The 24328-nt window shown below is 40.7% G+C and overlaps 1 protein-coding gene across 10 annotated transcripts in view; it reads right to left on the reverse strand.

Annotated features, from left to right (window-relative positions):
• SEMA6D (semaphorin 6D) overlaps positions 1-24328 on the reverse strand; it is a 594914-nt gene that overhangs the window by 401768 nt on the left and 168818 nt on the right. The gene's annotated exons all lie outside the window — the stretch shown is intronic.

Here is a 24328-nt window from a genome sequence, read left to right on the forward strand (position 1 = left end):
TTCTTGTTTTTGATTGCAGCTGTTTTAATTTTCTCTTTTTTAGCATTTTATTTATCATCACGAGGGACTGGAGTCATGGGTAAAGTATGGCCACCCCCAGCTATTTTGACTAGAAGCTCTAGAGTTGCTTTCAACTGACACCTAAGTCTAGGCTCATCTTTGAGCTGCCTTCATATTTTATTACAATAGTCATTTCAAGAGAATATCTTTATGTCAACTGATCTTTACTCAACTGACTTAATATATCCTTAAACTCTAAAGCGTATGTAATGAAACACTGCACATGTTAAGTTCTCTCCTTCAGCAGATTCTAATTAGGAAGTCTGTATACTTCCATGCCCATAAAATGAGTTGCTTACATTCTAGTAGTCACTTGTATATGTTCCTAAAGCTGCTGATGTATTTATTTTATTTATAGCATTTATAAAATTGACTTAAAATAAATTAACCAATTAAATATGAATATGAAAATAAAGAGCTGTTATTATGAAAATTGCACTGATGTGGATTCTTCTGAAGGCATGTCCCTAAAGAACCTGCCAATAAATTTTGTAGAGGTCCTGTAACTGCAAACGTTTTTTGGGAAACATAAGAGGCAGAGTAGGAGACTGTGTCCATATTGCTTAGCAAATGTCTCAAGAGTTCTGATCTTGCTTTCAAGGGACTGAACCTGGAAACTAAGGATAATATATGTGTGTGTGGTTAATGCAAAAGAGTCATTAGAAAGAAGAGAGACTCGAACTCAAAAAAACAAAACAAAAAACAAAACAAAAACACCCTGGCATTATATTGAATATTTGTTATCAAGTGTATGTTTGTATGTTCGAAGTTAAAAGAAAATGTTTAAGGTATGTGTGTTTTATATTTTGTAATTCCCTCTTTCAGCTCTATTTTTGATTAACCATTCAAACTGTAGCAGATGTAAGGGCTTCTTCTATAATTGTCAATGTGAAACTTGCCCAGGCTAAAAAATACAATCTTATTTTCTGCTCAGCACTTTCCATTTCATGTCTCCAGTGAAGGCTATTTCCCTCACTAAAAATTCCTCCCCACTATTCATTTTTCAAAACCCTATTTAAAGTTTACCTCTTCCAGGAAGGTGTCTCTGATTAGTCTCACCTGTGTTTTTGTTGCCTCTGCCTTATATCCCTTTAGCACACGTGGGCTCAATTTGCCTCATCTCAGTTGCTTATTCTTTTCATGTTTTTCCAAGTATGATATGCTTTTCATCTGTGAGGCTGGTTGGTCTCCCTAAATAGACTACACTACTGCTTCTTCTCTACTTTGAAATTTCCCTTAGTGTTTTGATAGTACTCTTTATAAAGTGAAGTAACTCGATGTATCTTAAACTTTTATTTTAGAGATTTAATTGAATGGATTAAATAAATTACTTAATACACATAGATATCTTCTTTCCTTTCAAATCCCAGTTTTAAGGAAGGCATAAACAGCTCCCTCAAGCACATTATTTCTATCCTAAAAGCTATAAAAATTTGGTCAGAGAAATTTAAAAGATTTGAATTAATTTATTAGTGAGATAATATAAAAGAGGTCTTAACCAGTTAACTGTGTCAATGAAGGCTTTATAAGTTCAAAAGTTCACAGCTGGTTTGGAAATTACGTTCCAGGCTACAGCAGTTATAGAGGCAGAAAAAAATTTCCAACATAATTCTACCCTTCTGTCCCTTTTTTAAAACACAATCTCTGGCTGGAGGAGAAGAGAATTATCTGAGAAAATGAAGTGTATGTCTTCTGAGATCCCTTGCCAACTGACTACAAACTGCTTACCTTAACTGTCAGAGTGAATGTGGCTTCCATAATGCCCAGCTTATGTCTGAAAGCAAGATATAACTTAGGAACTGGGCCAGAGAGCAGCTCATTAAATTTGTGATATCAGGACAGAGTTTAATACTAATAGAGCGCTCTGTCATTTCACATAATCCCATTGCACAGATTATAGAACTGATTAAGTCAAAACTGGATTCATTTAGTAGAATTTTATCTTTCTAACCCATAGCATATTAGGGTTTGGAGGCAGCACTTGGTAGAAAATCATGTATTTAGTCATCTTTATACAATACTTTGTCCTAGCTGAAATAAGCAAGATAGTAAGAAGTTTGTCTTAGAAGTGGTCACCAAGTGTGAGGCGCAGCGAATACCCAGGGGAATTTTATTCTGTTTTATTTTTGAGGTGGGGTCTGGCTCCATCACCCAGGCTGGAGCACAGTGATGCAATCTTAGCTCACTGCAACCTTTGTCTCCTGTGCACAAGGGATTCTCCTGCCTCAGCCTTCCAAGTAGCTGGGGTTATAGGCATGCACCACTGTGCCTGGCTAATTTTGTATTTTTAGTAGAGATGGGGTTCATCAAGTTGGCCAGGCTGGTCTCAAACTCCTGACCTCAAGTGATCCACCTGCCTTGGCCTCCCAAAGTGCTAGGATTACAGGTGTGAGCCACAGCACTTCGTCATGAATTCACCTTAGATTTAAAAGATGTGCAGAGCATACTTCTTAATACACCAAACAATCAGTGAAACATTAGCTCAGGGAACTCTTGCTTCAGTTTTTGTTTTTGTTTTTTTGTTTTTTTTTTGAGATGTAAACTCGCTCTGTCACCCAGGCAGGAGGGGCGTGGCACAATCTTGGCTCACCGCCACCTCCGCCTCCCAGGTTCAAGCAATTCTCCTACCTCAGCCTACTGAGCAGCTGGGATGACAGGTGCATGCCACCACGCTCGGCTAATTTTTGTACTTTTAGTAGAGATAGAATTTCATCATATTAGCTAGGTTGGTCTTGAATTCCCTGACCTCAGGTGATCCACCTGCCTCGAACTCCCAAAGTGCTGGGACTACAGGTGTGAGCCACCACACCCGGCCTTTCAATCTTCAACGTTGAGAATGTGGGTTTGATTTTTAAATGGAAGCAGAGGGAAAACACATTTACTTTAAATACTCCTCTTTTGGAAGCTACCCTTGCTGGGAACACTGCTTCTATAAAGGAGAGAATCGTGTTTCTATTTCTGCTATCAATCAAGATGCTTCAAAACTACTTTCAAGGCTCAAGTATGGCCTTTTAAGCTTCCTTCCCATGAATGCCATTTCCAAGTAATATATTCAATGGAAAGGGACCAGGTAATATAAACTTTCACCTAAAAACTTTAATATAAACATGGAGGAATCACAAAACAGACAGGTATCCCAAACACCAGTCTGGACAAACACTACCCTCCGACTAAAAAGAAATGCAGAAGTAGTTTTGTGACTTGTTCCTACCTTTCTCACCAGCCTCAAAAATATTCCTCTTAGATTCTTAGGGAAGGGACCAGAGGCCACCTATAAGACTACATTTACTTCCGGGACTCCAGACAAATTTTCCATTTCTATTCCCAGGCACTTTCCCACTTCTGACTCAGCCACTCCTTGCCTCCCTACTTCAAACTCGACTCCACAGAATGGTAGAACATCTACTGACAGCGTCTAGCCCTCGAAATTTACTGAGTAATGTTTTTACATTTTACGAGGACTTATTTCCCACACATCCTTCACTACTTCCCTGAAAGGACATGGGCTCTGACCCGTGTCTCCAGGGAAAAGCTTACCCCCATGCACCCCTGATCCCAAGCACTGCCCTCTATTTCTCATCCCTGTAGCTCAGGAGGTACTTAGCAATAGCTACCCAAGGTTACTATTTCCATCTCATTGAATTGCTAGGAATTACTAAATTACTATTTTCTGTTGGTTCCAAAGATGACAGCCAATCCCTGAAATTGTTTCATTCATTATTAAGACACAAATTTATTATCACCATGTAAATTTTATATTTGATTCAAAATCCATGCTAAATGAAAAAATGAGATTACTATCATCCTGCATAGATGTTATTATTAATTTGCTCATTTGAAATTTAATAATTCTAGATGGGTCAAATAAATTATTTACAATTGTATTCTGCCCCGAGACACGAATCCAGCATATCTTCAGGTATTCAATTACTCATCATATACAGCTTCTTTAGAAGTCCAGAGGCTGCTTGGCAAGTATTTGTAGAAGAATACACGTCCACTGATCATTAGTTATCAGGCATCAGTTTTGGATTATTTTAAGTCAAATAGGTTGTTTAAACTGCAGTTCCAAAAGAAGAACACTAAATGCCTTAATATCAAAATTGTATTTCTGATGTGATCATGGGAAAACTAAGGGGCTGAACAATTTCTCAGTTAACAAAGTTACAAAGGGTCAACTGAGGGGTCTGAGGAGATTGCTGATATTTAACATATTTTACCCCACAAGAAGGCAAATGCCTTTTAAGCACACATTTCTGGCCATCCCTACAGTAATATGTAACCTAATAAAGAGCCAGTGCTCCTTAGCTTCCCATTGTCTGGGTAGAGTTGTTTATCTTTCTTTAGCAAGCTCTGCAGAAAGAAGAGCAGTTTTCCAAAACTTAGATGAACAGTCTGGCCTTACAAAATACCATTTTGGTTTTCTCACAGTAGCAATTTTAGGCGACACTAGTGCTCCGCTAGATAGCTGAACTCAAGTTATAAACAACCATTCACATAACCACCGGGTGGACATTATGATGGAGCCAGCTTTTATGTTCAACATCTCCATTGTGAAACCAGTTTGGCATCTGGTTTTGTAAAAGCAGAAGTCGGTTTGTGCTGGGGGTGCTGAGGTGGTTTTCTTGCTGTGTTCAGCATCAAGCAGCAGGCTGAATTAGTTACATACAAATGCAGGTTGAGATGAAGGAGGGAAGTTAAAACAGTACTCCAAAGACAGCTTGGTCAAAGGAAGGGCAGATGGAGACTGGCATGAGAGAACCACTACAAAGGAGTGCAGATCCACCAGAGCAGCACTGCTCAACCCTTTGGTGGTCTACCAGAAATGCTTGTCCCTGGAAATAACTGATCATGTGTTCTAGAGCTGTTTTCTTCTAAAAAAGACTAATACAACTTTGAAGTTTATTTTAATGGTGTATCCTGTTTGAAGACAGTGCTAGCTCCATTTTAAATAATTTGCCTTCTTTATATAAGATACTCCTGTAGTTATTAATATAAACAATTTACAACCACAGGCTGGGAACAGGCAATATGAGTGGATTCAAACCCATTCTTGGAATGCACTCAGTTGTTCTTTTTTTTTCTTGTGTGTGTGTGTGTGTGTGTGTGTGTGTGTGTCTGTGTGTGTGTGTGTATCACCAACATTTAATCTTCACCCTTTTCCAATTAATTGGCTAGAACATAAAAGTATATGTACTATCTATTGTCCTTTAAATTATTTTTAATGCATACAAATTCCAACCTATACAATTCATTAGTGGAATAAAACTATATTTGCTATGCACCCATAGTAATTTAATTTTAACAGACTTCTATAAGCAAATCCACATTCTTTTCTTTGTCTTATAAGAATTAGAATTGTAACTGGGTCAATTGATGAATTTTTTGCTGAAATGCTGGAAAACTGAATTTGACTTTTTAAAAAGTCTTCTCCAGCTGGGTAGGAAGTGGTGCCCTCTGTTCAGCAGCTAGTTAACCTAACTAAGATATGAATCAATATTACAATTCAGCAGGCATGTTGAAGAAAAATAATTAAAAAAGTAATTTTCTTTGACATAAATAAGAATAAAGGAGGTAGATAGGAAACGAGGAGGAGACTTTGAAAAGAAAATAGAAAAATGGAGGTGGAGTGGGAGAGTAAACGAAGGAAGAGGAATGGGGGAGGGAAAAGGGAACACTAGTGTGAGCCTCCACAGCTGACAAACAGGTAGCTGAAAAACTTTCTTCCCAAGATTTCAGTTGTTCAACACCAACACCATCCTCTAATTTCCTGGACCCTCAGATTCATACTCATGCTGTGCCCAGCTTCCACTTGACTGATATTTTTGGAGCCAGGTAAAATTTGTGTTCACAGCATCTACACCACCTAGAGACGTCTAATCTCTTAAATGTTGGACTCCCCAGCATGGCTAGTCAGCTTTTCAGACGTGTCACAAGGAGCAATACACACAAAACATAGTTAAGAAATAAGAATGACACAGATTGCAAACACGATATAAGATCAGAGGTGAAAAGTTATGAAGTGCCCTGTGGGAAACAAGAAAGAGAGTAATAAGTAGCTGGGCTAACTACCCATGCCTGCCTCTGCAACCAGTCTACAACAGAGCTGGAGAAGCTAGCCTTTCATTTGATCAGGAAAAGGAAAGACATTTTAGCAGTCATTTTCTTACCTTTCCCACTCAGCCTCAGTGCCCAGATCTAATAAATGTTTCTTTATCTGGTTCCTGGAGAATTTAGATGACAGGATTAAAGGGCATCTAGCCCTAAAATGAAAACATTTGTATTATACCTTGCTGCTCCTCCTCCTTACTTCTGCACAATAACCTTGGGACTGAGGACAGATGCTAAAAGGTCTCACCAATAACATAGAAAACCCTTATCTTAATGCAGTGGCCTTATATGTAGTGGACACATTCAAATCAAGCCTTAACGTCTATTGACAACTGGCCTTCACAGGGGCTTTCTAGACAGATAGGAAATAGCTCTGCCTCCAGTGAAGCCGAGAAGGAGGAAGAGACCAGAGTCCAACAGAATCAAAGAGCCAACGAATTTCACAAGCTGTACGTGGCTTGCACTTGTCCACTGCCATTCCTGCTGACTAAACAGCTCCCCCTAAAGAATGGAGAAGATTCAGCCCTCACCTTGACAGTGAGCTTGGCCACAATTTTCTGCTTGATTCTTATCCCTTTAACAGATGCAAGGAAGGGTAAACAGAGATTTGAGAACTTCTCTTTACCAACCTCTGCAACTCCAATGAGATTTCTTCCATGAGCCAATTTGTGGATTCTCATCCCATTGTTTTCTCCTTGAAATAAATGTTCCAGTTCCTTAGCTTAATATTCTTCCCATTAATTATGGATAATACAGAGAAGTAGTTATTAATATATGTACTTAATATTGATGGTGAATAAGTTGGGAGCTCCAGCAAATGTTATCCTTTTTATTTGCTAGTATTCAGGATCCTTTGCCCTAGTGCATGTCCAGACTAAAGATCTGCCAGCTAATCTGGACATCTGCTGTGCTTCAGTGTTTAGCCATTACATGGACAACAAGTTATTTACTGCTGAACAGAGTTTTGCCATGACCCCTGTTCATGGTCATGCCTAAAAGGCCCAGTGAAATGAGAGAAACCAATTACTTGCCTTTATCCAACTAAAAGGTTAGCTTTTCCATTTAGATTGTTTGTACAAAAGCTAGGGAAACTTTTATACTAGAGAAAACACAGGTTTTGGTAATGATTAGAAAACAACAAAAACCCTGTATGAAACAGAGCCTGGAATTTGGCAGGAAACACCACCAGTAACAATAGTTCAGTAGCTATGTGATAAACTAAATAATAATATTCAGTTACAAGGTTGAGAAACACTCCACTTACTCATCACATATGGACATCTCATAATGTACTATTAAGGTAACTTCAATGTGTATGTGGATGGATTTGTTAGAAAAGCGGGATAGGAGAACACTTTGTTCCCTTTCTCACTTTCTTATCCTCCACAAGGGCCCTTTCTTCTCACTCCAGGTCTCCAGCATCCAATGACATTGTGTTCTCTTTCCTCTTAAAAAAGAAATTCTCTGAAAAGATGCTGATCACGGTCATGCATAAGAGTTAATATATTTCATTATGTATGTCAAATACTGCATTTTTAGTTATCTATGGCTTCTGTCCATGTTTCTTTTAAAAATACAAGCATTGAGAAACAAGTAAACGCAGTGTGGAGAGAAGCCTTCCTGGCCTACTAAAATCCTACTATCCATGTGGCAGCTACGACAGGCATAAGTGGTTGGCCATATCAATAGCAACTGAGATGGCATCTTAGGACCACCTGGATATTATGGGACTCTAAAGTCACATACCATGGTTTATTCACCCCTTGATTCTGGTCATCGTCCCAGACAATGCAGTGTACCAAGCAGGTGCTCAAAAATAAGGTTAGAGATGGCAATGAATCCCTCTGAAATCTAGGCAGGGAAGTAAAAGTTGAGATAGATTTCATGCCTGTGTGTTCTTGGTAGAATTACTGTTCCGTGATCTAAGTTTGGCATATGGTGACCTTGCCATCAAAGTGCTGGAAGTTAGGAATTAAAGTTATGTTTCTTGTGACACACAATCTGGATTCTATTTCTTTCCTTAAGCCTGAAAATGACCCTGGCCAGTCCTATGATTATCGACTAGAATTAGCAGTGGAAGATGGTTTAGTGAAAACATAGCTTGGGTGGCAGGAGGATAAGATTTGTAAGTATCCTGGAGGGAGCTGCTGGAGTTTTAGGGGCAAAGTTTAATGTGGCTGTTTCTTTCCCTTTTGGAACCTGAGGCTACAAAATAAACAACACTGTGGTTTTATTAAAACACTAAATACATGGTGATTTTCCACTGACATTTACCTAATCATGTGAAAGAGTGTACCAAAGGGGCTCAGGGGCCCATGCAGACTTGTGCTTTGTAAGCTGTAGCATCAGCAAACGTTTGCAGCAGAGGCAGGAAGGTGAGCTAAATAGGGAGCTCTCGGGTTGTGTGTATTTTGAGGCTAACTAAATATGGAGTCAGCTTCTGCTTTCCATCTATTTCATCAGGTCCAGTTCTACTTCTGCAAATTAAAAGAACAAAGCAATTTCCATATTATTTCATCCATCAGTTTCAGTATGTGAAATGTTGAGATTTTCTGTGAATGTCTCAGTCCAGGTATGTCTGATCTCTTCCTTGCCTGAAGACGAGGAGAGGCTTGGGAGTGGTGCCAACCAAACGACCTGGGCTTCCAGGTCTGAATTTGATTCTGGCAGTATGGTTACTAGGAAGAACTATAAACAGATGAAGCTAGAGGCTGGGTGTCATCTGAAGCAAGAGTTCGAAGGTCAAAACAACTGAGGCCAAAACTTTCACCAGGTCCAAGCAATGAGTGAAGAGCTGAGGACTGGGGATGACACTAAAAAGGTAGAATTGCTACAGGCAGATACTCGACATTGCAGTGGTTGGCAGTGCCTGCATGGGAACAATTAACACGTGTGTGGCCTAAAACATGTTACTGGACCTGGCTAAGCTTCTATATCCTCATCTACAAATGGGGAAAGTATCACTGCTATGTCATTGCACTGTTGTCATCAATGAGAAAATATTTGTAAATCATTCAGCACAGGCCTGACAAGCAGCCAAGTATTCAATAAATACTTTCTATGATCATCGTCATTATCACATGCAAAACACAGCAAGAAGCAGAAAAAGTAACCTAAAGTATTATCTCTGGATGCTTAGGACATCCAGATATATTTTTTTTAATGGCTCACAAGCTGGATGGTGATATTCTCATCTTGGAAACAATGGCACATGAGAGTCAACAAGTTGTTCAGTACCGCATGCCAGGGACAGAAACAGTGGACTTGTGATAGCACTGAAGGGTACCCGAGGCTCCTATACAGGAACAGTGTCTTCCTTCTACCCTTCCTGAAGTTTCTGGCATTTGCACCATTTGTAGAAGAGTTTTCTTAAGAAGGTATATGATTTCATTAATTTGGAGTGGGATCTTAATTGGGAGAAGGGAGTGATTAACACATGTAAGATTTTGTAAGCACAATGGTTAGCTGATACATTAGCTTGATTCATTTGTTTCATTAATCTGTCACATAATATAGTTCATTTATTTTGTTCAACAGACTTTTCTGCCTATGTGCAAGACATGAAGATAGGAGTTAAATGTGTATCATCCTTGCCTGTCAGAAAGCTGGACTGTGAGGGCACTTTTGTAATGAATGAGCATTACAATGGAGAGGAAAACGTCTCCAAAATGCCATCCTAGGCTAAGAACTTGGTTTAATGAAATTCCTGGATACTGGCCTTTCACAAACTATGGCCCTAAAGGATAAGTACATGAGAGTCCATATTGATTAGGGGAACTCTAAGCCAATATGATGTTTGGCATTCCCTGTTTCATTTGGCACTGGACTCACTGAACAGATCATGCCCAGCATGTGGGAACTGGCTGGCAGCACGTCTTACCTTCTGTATCAGAGTCCTTCATAAAGCAACCCCGAACTGCATCATCATTCCCTTTGCCCCTTTCCACATTATCCTCCAGTCTTTCCTCTCCATCAAATAAACATAATACCTTCTTTTTTTTTCTTCATTTTTTTCTTGAGATAGAGTCTTGCTCTGTTGCCTAGGCTGGAGTGCACTGGTACGATCTCAACTCACTGCAACCTCCATCCATGGGGTACAAATGATTCTCCTGCCTCAGCCTCCCAAGTAGGTTGAACTACAGGCAAACGTCACCACGCCTAGCTTTTTTTTTTTTTTTTCTTGTAGAGACGGGGTTTTACCACCTTGGCCAGGTTGGTCTTGAACGCCTGACCTCAAGAGATCTGCTCACCTTGGCCTCCCAAAATGCTGGATTACAGGTGTTAGCCACTGTGCCCGGCCCATAATACCTTTTTCAAATTATTATCACTACCTTTCTGTTTTGTTTTTGAGACAGGGTCTGGCTCTGTCGCCCAGGCAGGAATGCAGTGGGTTGATCTCAGCTCACTGCAACCTCTGCCTCCCAGGCTTAAGCCATCCTCTCACCTCAGCCTTCCAAGTAGTTGGGACTACAGGCATGAACCATCGAGCCTGGCTAATTTTTGTATTTTTAGTAGAGATGGGAGTCTCACTTTGTTGCCCAGGCTGGTCTTGAACTCCTGAGCTCAAGCAATTCACTCACCTTGGCCTCCCAAAGTGTTGAAATTACAGGTGTGAAGTACCGATCACTACCCTTTAATTTATGAAATTTTCTCCCAACCTTTCTCATCTTAAACCTGCCAAGCCCTCACTGTTTTTCCATTTGAGTTATTTTTGAAATCCCAGAAGACTTTATTGAAGAGTGAAAGATTGAAACCTTGACAATGACCAGATTGCTCTTTGCCAGAAGAAAGAAGCTAAACTGAGTAGGTTTATGTCTGAGTTCTACCTCTTACTGGCTGTATAATCAGGCTGGTTACATAACATACATGGACCTTTGTTTTCACATCGGCAAAATGGGGATAATAAGAGCATCTCTCTCATAGAGCTGAGTCAATCCAATGCAATGCGCTTAAACCAGTTTCCAGTATTCAAGCTTTCAATTAGTACCAGCTATTTTCATACTTATTTTGCAGTAGATGCCTCATGAAAAAATGTGAATGCTTACTGCACATTGCAAGTAGATTATCTAGTCAGAATCATGGTGTCTCACTATTTGAAGATTTTCTCTATGGATAGGAACTTCCTTTATTCTTACAGCAGTAATGTACACTTTAGCAGGTGCTGGTAATGCAACACAATTCTAATATACTAACCTTTTATGTATATGGTAAAATACATCAGCGATTACTATAATGATCAATAAGATTCAAAAATGAATCACATTTCATCCTAATCGGTATCTTATAGTAAAAGGAAAAAAAAAGAATCATTACTTTTGAATTTTAATGGGAGGATTTAAAACCCTGATAACAGATTGGGATTCAAATTTGCACACTAAGCCCAACACAGTAGCTGAAACATCAGCAATAATGGAAAGATGTGGGAGGACAATTTTCTAAGATTTTTTAAAATATATAAACTATTGTCTTTTTCCCCTTGAAAATTTCAGTAGATTGTAAAAGCGTCAGACAATTCAAAGAAGTTGCTTCCAAACCCTCTGAGCTCTAAGCCAGATGCAGCTTTCAAGAATGTTTTTACTGAATTATAACACACATATAGCGAAGTGCACAAATCATAGGCACATCTTTTAATTTATATTCACAAACGGAACACTCCCATGTCACCAGTTCTAGATTATGACCAGCACCCCAGAAGCCACTTGAAGCCATGCCCTTTCATTTCCTACCCTCTGAAAATAACTGCTATCTTGATATCTAACACCAGCAATTGTTTTGCCTGTTTTAATTTTTATACCTGGAACCATAGGTAGTTATCTGTCTTATTTTGCTCTACATTATGACATTTGCATATTGCGTTTCCTTCAAGTTACTTACAGATTAAAGTAACAGTGTAGCTTTCCAGCCAAGTACGCATAGATTATTTGGGTTGTTCAGTGTGATCCCTGAGGTACTAAAGGGATCAAGAAGCATCTCTAAGGAAGACTACATGTCTCTCCAGGGGCAATGTGAAGAAATGTTAAATCCTGGGAAGTAGAAGAAAGTCAAACACTTTTGATCAGATGACTCTCCAATTCTTTCTCTTACTCTGGTACAGACTTTGAGCTTTCAGTTATGTATCTGTAAAAATGGAAATTCTAGGGTCTGGGAATTAGTACAAGGATTCGTATGCCCAAAATGTAGTTTAATAAAGGCTAATTTTCTTGCCCTCTGCTAAAAGGCAAATGATATCCAAAAGAGTGGCCCAGATGTGTGGAGTATGTATGTGAAGGAAGTGGAAAAAGGAGCTAGGAAATCTTACTTTGTTGCCTAATGATGGTGTTGGAGAATGAGATTTGTGGGATGCTTTTATGGCTATGAGACTCAAGGCTTTCTGACTACCAGCTGATGGAGCTGCCTTCTTCTCTTCCAGCTGCATCCCTGAATCACTAAGGGCCATAGGCTTGGGGTTTGCCAAAGCTGGGGAGCCTGGCACAGTGCTGCTGGTATTCCATGTCTTAGAGATGACTATTGCAACAGCTTTAGGGTTGCAATGGCATCTAAATACAAAGATGAAATGCTGAGTGCACCTTTGGAAAGAGATCAGAAAGGCTGGTAAAAGGCTTGTTCTTCTACTATTTTATGATGGAACCAAACATTATGTTCGAGTCACATACCAAATGTTATTATGGAAAAAAAAGGAGCATTAAGCCACAGGGGGCCCTCGGTCTCTCAGAAGTGTCCTCATCTTGTCAAAGCTAAACTGGGACTTTTGACTATGAGCCAAGACTTGTCATCAGAAAAGCAGAAAGCCTTGCTCCAACATTCTTTAATTAAAATGTTAAAGACAGGCCTATATTGTCAACTTAAATACAGAGATTGTAGCATTATTTAATGAAGAAGACAATTGTATTAACCTCTCTCTCTCTCTCTCTCTCTCCTCTCTCTCTCTCTCTCTCTCTCTCTCTCTGTGTGTGTGTGTGTGTGTGTGTGTGTGTGTGTGTGTGCATGAGTGTGTTTAGAGGAAGGAGAGAATACTCCTAATGGCAAAATCACAGACTAACAGATTTCCTTTCCACTGTTTCCCTTCAAAATAGATTAAGCTGCTATAGTTTAGGAAAAAATAAAATCATGATACAGCAATGAACAGAAACCAGAAATTAAATGCCCCATAGTTGAGTATACAAGAAGGCAGCAGAACTTTAAAAAATATGGTTATTTTGATGTGAGGAGAAAAAATACTTAGGATTTACTGATTTTCTTCTGATTTCAGTGTTGCTAATACCAAGTAGATATCTAGATGACCTGGGGTTTGCTGTCTAGCAAATGTAGACTCGTTATTTATAATCTACTCAAAGTAGGATTATGGAGAAATCTGGCTTTGTGAAATTTGCAATAATAATAGTAATTTGAAGAAGAGGTAGATAAGGCAAACAGTAAAGGAGAGAAAGAGAAGAAGCAGAAACACAGGAAGATCCACCAACAGTTATTGTGCAATTACTAAGTAGCAGACACTCTGGCAAGTGAATTACAGCAAAGATTGTCTCATGTCAAACTCACCCCAAATGTATGAGGCAGATGCTGTTATTAATTCCCTTAAAGAGCTGATGAAACAGATATACACAGAGGCTAAATAACCTTAAGAGATGAGCCATGCATGCCCACCCCAGAGTCCATGCTCTAAAACATTATTTTGCTGCCTCTGCAGGCAAGACAGAGGCTTACTGGCTGTCATTTTTCTGACCAGAGCCTACCTGGCTAAGCAGTCAGTACTGAATCCATTACTTGATACATTTTACCTTTGCCTCCAAAGAGTTTAATACGGATGCTGTGTGATCTGGCCCTACCCTACCTTTCTGTCTCTTTCCTTCCACGCTTTCCCGCCTATACTCACTGTCCCCATTGCTTTTAGTGCTAAAGAATCTCTACCCTCCATAAGCTGTGCTCTTTATAAACTTACATGTTTTTACACAAACATTCCTCTTCCTTAAATTCTTCATTCACTCTATGTAATATCAACTCATCCCTCACGACCAAGGTCTAATGTCATCTCCTCCATGAAGTCTCCCTTGATTCTTTCAAGGAAGTTAATAGCTTTCTTCTCCGTTTCCCAACTGTACTCTGTGCATACGTCAAATATAGTCTTAGGGCCTGCAGTGTAATTTTCCTGTCTTTATTTATTTCCCTTTGTCACAGAGTACTTTTGACAGGCGGTGACTATACCCTCATCTCGGAACTCTTACTATGTGTTACTGAACAGATTACTGCCTTTGTCCCTGCAGAACAGACATACTCCGAGCTGCCACACATGGCTTTGCAGGTTCACACTGCACAATTCCAGAAGCTGCCATCCGTAATAATACAACATGAATGGCTCCCCTGGAGTCACAGTGCACTCTCTGTCCATCCAGACATAACAGCCTGGTATCAACAATAAGATATTTAAAAATAGAGATGCGTATGATACAAATAGACTAAGAGCTGTGGAACAGGGCAGGTACTATATATAAATAACAGATCAGAGTGACACAATTTTGAATTTCAGTCCAAATCTTTTTGTGATGAGTTTTGTCCCAGTTTGAATAAAACACTGGCCCCGTAAAGAGGGATGTCAGTTCATAACTGACCCAGGTCATCATCAAACATCTCCTAAATGTAATATGCTCCAGAAAAAAATGTAGTGAATTCTTTCTTATTTATTTATTTATTTATTTATTTTGAGATGGAGTCTTGCTCTGTTGCCAGGTTGGATCGCTGATGCGATCTCGGCTCACTGCAACCTCCATCTCCCAGGTTCACGTGATTCACCTGCCACAGCCTCCCGAGTAGCTGGAACTATAGGTGCTTCCCACCATGCCAAGCTAATTTTTGTATCTTTAGTAGAGAAGGGGTTTTACCATGTTGACCAGGCTGGTCTTGAACTCTTAACCTCAGGTGATCTGCCCACTTCAGCCTCCCAAAGTGCTGGGATTACAGGCGTGAGACACTGTGCCAGGCCTGGATTCTGTTTCTAATACTATGTCTAACATGGCTCAACAGACTAGTTTCATCATAAATATATGGAAACATGACCCTGTCAAGAGATTAGATGCTGATTTAGAAACAAATTACTATCTAGGAAAAAGACATTCACAGCCCTTCTAATCACCACAGAGAACTGAGTTCTTTGGGCTGCAGTGGGGGTGATCCACCTGTGGGAGTCCCTGGGCACAGCTGTAGGGCAGGGACATGAAGATTATTCACACTTCATCAAGCAAAACTTCAAACCCTAGGAAGAGGCAAAAGTGCATATGCTAAGCAAGGGAGAAAACAATCCAAACTGTGTGCAAAGCATAAATAAAATTGGCTTTCCGGTTTTAACCTTGCCTCGCCAGGCTGTCATCTTAAGGCCTGATGATCAGCAGGTCGTCTCTTTTGCTCAGGTCCATTCCTATTGAAGGTTCTGTCTGTGGGATATCCTCTTGGAGCCTTTTAGGCCGTACCAGGCCAGCTGAAGGGCTAATGATTGGAAGCTGCTTTTAATTTCCTCCCAGCTTCCCTTTTGTTATCTTGCTGCCTGCCATCTCTCAGATGCTTGTACTTGATGGATGCTGTGGAGATAAAGCTAAGGGTAATTTCTTGCCTACCATGCTTTTCTTTTGATCTTTTGTGGTTTTATTTTTGCACTTTGGAGTGCAGTACTCCTACTGTGCAGCCAGATGTGCCCAGATCCTATTGAGATACAGCTCAGAGCACACAGACCACAGCAAGACTGTTCCGAGATGGCTGGAATCATTTGTGTCCTGAATCCAAGACGGGGATGGGGAGGGGGAAGGGAAGGAGGGTGGCAGTAGGGGATGAGGGGAGGGGACAGGAAGTACGTATGAGGCTTAAGATGAGAAGGCATTGGAGGAGGGGCACTAGAGAAAGGCCCTGGAGTGATGGGATGCTTGGCTGCCTCCTCTACTCACAGGGTTAGGCAGTGTATTTCAGGGGACTGGAATGCATTCTATGTTGGTTACATAGAAAACAAATCACAGCTACTGTACGAAATTCCACATTTGCAGTGCACAGCTGTAAATAATGGTAATTATGCTGCTGCTTCTCCAGCATCTTGCATGCTGACCCTGAGCAGGCCCCCGGAGCTAGCCTATTTGAACTAAAAATTCCCTTTAGACCTTTTCTTCTCTGGTCACTGGCATCTTTCAAGTGACTGATTATGAGACAAACAGTCATGTAGGCCTTGGTCATTGTGAAGCTGCGATAATATAATACAGCTGGGCTCCTGCTGCTCATGGATTCAGTCACAGGTAGTTCTGACCTGCAGCTTCAAAGGCATGAAAACAGTTCCACAACCTCCTACCAGCACTTCTTAAAGAAGTTTTGTTTCAGAGCAAGTCTAACTGAGTGATGCTAGGATTAACATGATGAACATGCACTGTCTTGCTTGGCTCAGCTGAACCTGGCTCCTCACCCAGAAGTCAATGTCTTAATTTACTCAGCTTCTGATATGGTTTGGTTCTGTGTCCCCACCTAAATCTCATCTCAAATTGCAATCCTCATGTGTTGAGAGAGGGAGCCGATTAGATTCCCCCACACTGTTCTCCCGATAGTGATGGAGTTCTCAGAAGAGCTGATGGTTTTATCAACACCCGACTTCCCCCGCTTGCACGGCTCTCTCTTGCTACCTTGTGAAGAAGCTACCTGCTTCCCCTTCACTTTTCACCATGTTTATAAGTAAGCTTCCTGAGGCCTCCCCAGCCATGCAGGTCTGTGAGTCAATGAAACCTCTTTCCTTTCTAAATTACCCAGTCTTGGGTATTTCTTTACAGCAGTATGAAAACAAGCGAATACAGCTTCCTTCCTGTGGTGAGGTTGCCTTTCACTTTTCTGACTGTATGCTGTCTTTGTTCACAGATCTTACCTTGCCCTTGTCACTGGCACAGTGATGAAATCACCGTGTTCAGCATTTCTACCGTTTTCATTTCACAAATATTCTACTTGCGTTGTATTCTAGGTCATGTTTTGTTTTGTTTTTCTGGGAGTTGAGAACAGGGACAGCTTCACTGGCCTGCCACCTATGCTGAGAAGTGTCCCATGCCCTTTTTTAACTCTCTGTAGATTGTCACCATCTTGAAATTCTTCAAACGTTCGGAAAAAGCCACCCCACGTGTAATTTGCCTTAGGAGCGAAACTCAAATTCACAGATCCCCCTCCCCCACCACCACAACATAGGGTCTACTTTGTGCTAGGCTCATAATAAGTGTTTCGTGGTTATTCAATTTTAGGATTGTGTTCTTAACATAGGGGCTTGGAGTCCCATCTCTGAAGCCAAATAACAAGGTTTCGAATTTCAGAATCCACCACTGACTAACTCTGAGACCTTGGATCAGTTACCTCTTTACGCCGCAGATTCTTCATTTGTAAAACAGAATAACAATATCTACCTTCTAAAGCTTTTGTAAGGATAAACTGAGTTACAGTACAACTTCATAGAACAGTGTCTAGACTATAGTAAATGAATACTATTATTAGTATTATATGATGATTATTATTTGGAGACTTTTTTTGTCTAATTAAACTTGACCAGGTATAAAGGGCAGCAGTGTTGGGAAGGTTTGCTTAAAAGTTAGACTAGTTTGGAGGCTCCACAGTATAGTCATTAGCATGGAAGAGCTTATGCTTTTCCCCAACAGCAAATGAGCAGCATGAGACTGTTGCCTTTGGAAGCTCACATTCTCTAATTCGACAAACTCAGCCTCTCAATCTGCCAGTCCTTCAGCAACAAGAAAAGGATGGAGCACTGGCAGCGAAGCGCAGAGGCTTGCAGCTGCCTCCTCCCCTCTTCCTCAGGCCAGCCACTGTGGGGGCTTCATTATGGCTGGCCACAGCCACCGCTCTCCTCTCCAAACCGGTGGTTAGAAGGCTCCAGAGAGGGCACTCTGCTCTCTTCCCACTGATTACTATGATCTCCAAGAAGCTCAGAGAATAGAGTAGATTTCTTTGGGGCTGGCAAGCTCACATAAGAACCCTGGAGGGGTGTAGTCAGCAGGCATCAGTGCCCGTGTGAGACGGGGACATGAAGAGGCCAGAGCTTAAAGTCATCCTGGTCAGGGGCAGAACTGAGAACCCAGGGCAGTTCTGCTGGTTAATCTGTGTGAGGCCAGGTTCCAGTATCATGAAAAAAGATTCTCCTGCCTAGGAAACAAGCGTCTCCATTCTTGCTATGGAATCAGGAGGCTCTATATTTGTACTGCATGCCATTAGCATACTATTTATCCTCTCCTTTCTCAGACTAGTATTACTATTCTCATAGAGCTTCACCGAGACAGGCACGAGTCTGTTTCCCCATGATGATTTCCACTTGACTATGTAGCCAGCTGGGCTCCATCCTCCCTTCCTCTTTCTTCCTGTCTCCATCCCATGCATGCCCCAACCCCTAACTTCTATGAGACTTGGCTGGTAACATTTCTCCTTATCAATTAAGGCAGTCCACTCAACTTTCGAAAATTTAGAGATGACCACAGAAATCCATGTTTTGTAATAAATGGAGAACACATTTATGAAGCCTAATTTACTCTAACAAGCTTATTTTTGTTGTAATGTTTTTAAATCTTGGTAATTCTATTAAATTGGAAGTCTTCGAAGAGAGTGTTGCAAGGATAATTACACAGTACTGTTTGTTTCTTAGCCTCAGCTTTACAGAGAAATCAGAAATAGTGGAGTAACACAGTCGAGCTGCAACTTTTTACAAACAAAGAGAACAGAAGCCGTAATGCTGGAGAGAGTGGAGGGGTGGGGACAGGCTGCTCAGAGGGAAGGCAGTAGGCAACAGACGCACAGGGCCCCCACAAGAGCATGTGCAAGGGAGGCAGATTGGCCTCCACTCATTTTTTTGTTCCTCAGATATGCACTAAGCATCGAATAAGTGACAGACACTGAGCTAGCACACTGGGGGCTATAACAGGACAGACAGCCCAAGTCCCTGCCTTCAGAGAGCTGCCAGTCTAGCTGGGAGGCAGTGAGTAGTTCTTACTTAGGTTTGAGCTGAAAGAGGCAATAAGAGACTTTCTACTCCAACCTTTCCATTTTATAGATGAGGAATAGGAGCCCATGAAGTATAGGAATTGTAGAAATCACTGTCAGCACCAAAACATATCCAGAACTCCTAATTTCTAGTTTAATGCTATTTTCCTCCTTTTGATGTGACTCGGGGAATAATAAAACTTTCCTAAAATATCACCATCAGTGGCCTGAAGAGTAGTAACCCTTATCAAGAGGATATGTATATTTTGACTGAATGATAGCATGGTGTTATCAGAGGAGGTGACTGTTCAGGGGGCTGTCACGGAAAAAGAGAGGGATTTCTCTCTCCACATAGTTGGACCCCGAAATGCACAGTGGTGATTGTGGAAATGACAGGCTCTGGGCCCCTGGGATGCAAGAGAGGAAGAAGCCAGAGAAGGCCCAGGGGAGGAGATGAGGAAGAAAATAGGAAAAAGGAAAGTATCTAGCAGTTACCAATTATCTACTATGTGCTGCTGTGCACATATGCTTCTACAACAAATCCTCACGACAAACCTGCAGAGTTCTGCCTGCTTCTGTTCATGGGTCACCACTAGCCAAGAGGCAAAGATGGACCCAAATCCAGGTTGGCTGGTTTCAAAATAAGATGTGAACGTATCTGTACCCCGCTGATAAAATTTCCCTGTATATGGTTGCCTATGATTTCATGTTGGATAATAGCCTTATATTTCAGCTTACTTTCTTAGTATCATTAGAGATCCATAAACACTTAACAATCAGTGGAGGTAACTGAATATAAATGTTTTCTGAATTACCATATGAGGAGAATGGACAGCTCCTAAATTTTCCTTTGTGTAAACCTGCGTGTTCACAGGTTGAGTTTTCCCGAAACAGGGCACTTTTGCTCTCTATTAGCCCCTAATCAATTTCTTACCTTATGCCTACAGTCTCATGAAGCACTGTCCTACTGTAATAATGGTATGTTCCACATCTGTGCTATCCAGTATGACAGCCATTAATCACATGTGGTGACTGAGCATTTGAAATGTGGCCAGTGTGACTGAGAAGCTGAATGTTAAATTTTTCCTACCTTGTATTAATTTAAGTGTAAAAAGTCACACTGTGGCTAATAGCTAATGCATTGGAGAGCATGGGTCTGAGGAGCTCTGTCAGCATGTTGCTCCAATAGGCCTAAACTTATCTTCTATGCAGGCTCAACATTCATTGGGGGGAACTGAAGAATGATACAAACTCACTCTGATATGAACACACAAATGTCAGAAGCAATCTGGTATAACAGCTTCAGGAACATCCAACATCGTTACTGGATTTAAGGATTCATTAAGTTTTAGAATCCCTTCACTGATGAGCAGGATGTACTTGTCTGATATGGCTAGCTGTGTCACACTATTTTACAGGCAGAATGGACATTCTGGAAAATTTATGTCCTTGTGTAGAAGGGAAAGAAGAAAGAAAAGAAAAGAAAAGAAAAGAAAAGAAAAGAAAGAAGGAAAGAAGGAAAGAAAGGAAGGAAGGGAAAGAAAGAAGAAAGAAAGAAAGAGAAAGAGAGAGAGAGAAAGAAAGAAAGAAAGAAAGAAAGAAAGAAAGAAAGAAAGAAAGAAAGAGAAAAGAAAGAAAGGGAAAGGAGGGAGGGAGGGAAGGAAGGAAGAAGGAAGAAGGGACGGAGGGAGGGAGGGAGGGAAGGAAGGAAGGAAGGAAGGAAGGAAGGAAGGAAGGAAGGAAGCAGGAAGGCAGGCAGGAAGGAAGGAAGGGAAAAGAAAAGAAAGAAAAACTCTCAGCCTGAAGGCCTACGTAAAAAACAAAGCATTTCTGAAATCTTTTTTGGGGCCAAAATCACACCAAGCATTGCCTGTGGATGTAAATGTAATCCAGTATTGCCTTACCATCTTTTAGCTCAACCACATTAGAATCTCCTTTAAAGCTTTTCCTGCTTCCCTATGCTCTATTTGATCCCCTCAAAACTATGCTAAGTTTTTAATATTCCTAGTCACCTTGCCATAAGATTGAAGGTAAGTGTGAAAAAGCATCTCTGAATAAAAAGCCATTCTACCAGAAATACCACATTTCTGGTAGAAATGTGAGGAGCACTTTTTTTTTTCTATTTTCATTCTTTCTGTAAACTTAGTAGATATTAATCCCTGGAGAGATTATTTTAGTTGCTATAAACAAAGTATCTGAATTTTTAAGGTGAGTTTCAGTGCTTGAAATCTATCCTAACTGTGTCTTCTAATTTCATAGAATCTTGGTCTCAGAACCTTAAGTCATTACACCCATTCTACTTCTTTCCTAGAGAGCAGAAGGAGGAATCCCTTCTCTGTCTCCCGCACTTTCCAGATCTCAGACAAATAACAATAGCCCACTAAATCCTAAGAAATTTTCTAAGGGTTTTACACTTATTAAGTCATTACTCCTCACAACAACCTTTTTGAAAGTATTATTATAGTTAAGGAAACAGGTACAGAAAGACCAAAACTTAATTTAAGACCAGTTATTTAATTAAGACCAACCAATTCAAGAAGTACTAATTATATATATATATATGTGTGTGTGTGTGTGTGTGTGTGTGTGTGTGTGTGTGTGTACACACAAACGCATGTACATAGACAGGTACATATGTGATATATATCACTATATATAGAAATATATGTATACACACACTGATAGATATAAATCACTGTGCTAGCTGCTATAAAGCATAGTTCTCACCCTCAAGACATGTCCAGTCCAGGAAAGGGAGAATACCTGCATCTGGATATCTAAGATTCAAGGGGATGACATGATAAATTTAATAAAGGATATTATAGCAGATCAAATACGGTAAGGAAGAACTAAAGCTGTTCTCATGATAAGTGTGAAAAGCCTTCACCACTGTTCTATGACTCCCTGGAAGGCCCACAGTTCACAGCAAAGTGGACACCAAAGGATTGAGGCTCTATTCCCTCGAGACGGATACCCAAAATTCATGTTTAAAAATTGAAAATAATCTCATAAAATAGTTGCATCTTTCTGTGAATGAAATAGCTGTGGTCATGATGCCCAGCTCAGAGCCCTGCCTCACCGAGTTCTCCCCCGAGCTTTCCGCTGGCACTGATGATGTCCAGATCTCCATGCACATGGGTGCTGATATAGCCCTGATACATCCACAGGCAATGCTTCGTGTGATTTTGGCCGCAAAAAAGATTTTACTACTTCTGTCCCATGAAATAAATCACAGCAAGGTGGTTGCCTATGCATTTCAGAAACCAGGAAAGTGAAATACATCATGACTATCCTTTCACCAGCTGACCAAGGATGCTTCTGGAGGGTAAAGGAGTAGGAAGCATATTTTCTTTTTTCTTTTTTTTTGAGACGGAGTTTCGCTCTTGTTACCCAGGCTGGAGTGCAATGGCGCGATCTCGGCTCACCGCAACCTCCGCCTCCTGGGTTCAGGCAATTCTCCTGCCTCAGCCTCCTGAGTAGCTGGGATTACAGGCATGCACCACCATGCCCAGCTAATTTTTGTATTTTTAGTAGAGACGGGGTTTCACCATATTGACCAGGATGGTCTCGAGCTCTTGACCTCGTGATCCACCCGCCTCGGCCTCCCAAAGTGCTGGGATTACAGGTGTGAGCCACCGCGCCCGGCCAGGACGCATATTTTCTACCATTGCAGTTCATTCCTTTACCTCTTCCCCAAAGACCATGGTAAGCTCCCATGCTTAAAAGAGGAAGCAATTACATCTAAGGATAAAACTACAGGCTGTCATTTTATTACTTAAATTTTATAAATAGACTTGGGAAGGAGGCACCAAAGTTGCTGTGAAAAGAACAAATTATGAACAAAATGGCCAAGACATAAATGGTAGTTATGATGACATCCATAGCGGGTCTTCCATAGGTCACAGTAATCATTTCCTGCAGGGAAGAAGCCACTGTCCACCCAGGGATACTAACATCATTTTATTCAAAGACTTCAGGAGGCTTTCATTCACCTGTGGTAGCCACACAATCTTTGGACAAGAAAATGAAGAGTTTGGCGAATAGCATCATCCGCCTTCAGGGAAAGCTCACAGTCCTGGTCTAGAATAAACTGTAGGGCTCTGAGAAAATGATTCTCTAAAAATAGCAGTCTATGGAAACATGGAGATTTTTCAAATGGATGTTTAAATACATTTAGTAAATCTGAAATATATTAGTAAACATTGTTACAATATATTAAGAATAATTGTGACATGGATTCCCCACCAAAATCACCTCTGTGTTGGCTGGACAAGCTGATGTCATTGCTAAAAGAGTGAAAATGTTTCAGTCTCAGATATTACCATATAAACATAGTAAATAGTCATATGGTTAATACGGAGTATCAAGTTGGTTGGATTTAAAGATACAAAGTATTGATTCTGGGTGTGTCTGTGAGGGTGTTGCCAAAGGAGATTAACATTCCAGTCAATGAGCTGAGAAGAGCAGACCCACCCTCAATCTGGGTGGGTACAATCTAATCAGCATCCCACCTGATTAGATGGGCTAGGGAGGCATGAATGTAAGCAGGCAGAAAAGTGTGAAAAACGAGACTGGCCTAGCCTCCCAGAATACACCTTTCTCCCATGCTGGATGCTTCCTGCCCTCAAATATCAGACTCCAAATTCTTCAGTTTTGGAACTCGGACTGGCTCTCCTTGCTCCTCAGCCTGCAGACAGCCTACTGTGGGACCATACATATTTAAGCATATTTCAGGCTTCTCCAGACACTGCTTTTATTGGGTCTCTCTTTTGTTTTGTTTTGTTTTAGAGTATTTTGCCAAAATATCATGCACAGCCTCATTTTATGTAAGCATTAATGCATGCTCACAATCTAAATAGAGAGGAATTCAAGATTATCTGCTCATTTGGGGTAGTCAGTATCTCTATTCCCCTATATGATTATAAACAATTGAGATTTCATTCTATTCTCATTTACACATAAAATAAAATTAAATGGTTTGAGTCTGTTTTATACATGTGCATTGGACAGAGAGTTCAGGCCGTTGGCTCCCCTAACACACTCTGAGGCCTTATGGAGATGGATGAGATGGTAGATGGACAGGCAGATGGAACGATAAATGCATGTGTGGACACCCTTGACAGAAGAATTCCTGAAAAACGGATGTCTTACTTACATAGCTGCATTTGAATTCTAA

This window comes from Cebus imitator, unplaced genomic scaffold, assembly GCF_001604975.1.
Source record: "Cebus imitator isolate Cc_AM_T3 unplaced genomic scaffold, Cebus_imitator-1.0 Scaffold9, whole genome shotgun sequence".
Classification (NCBI taxonomy): Eukaryota; Metazoa; Chordata; class Mammalia; order Primates; family Cebidae; genus Cebus; species Cebus imitator.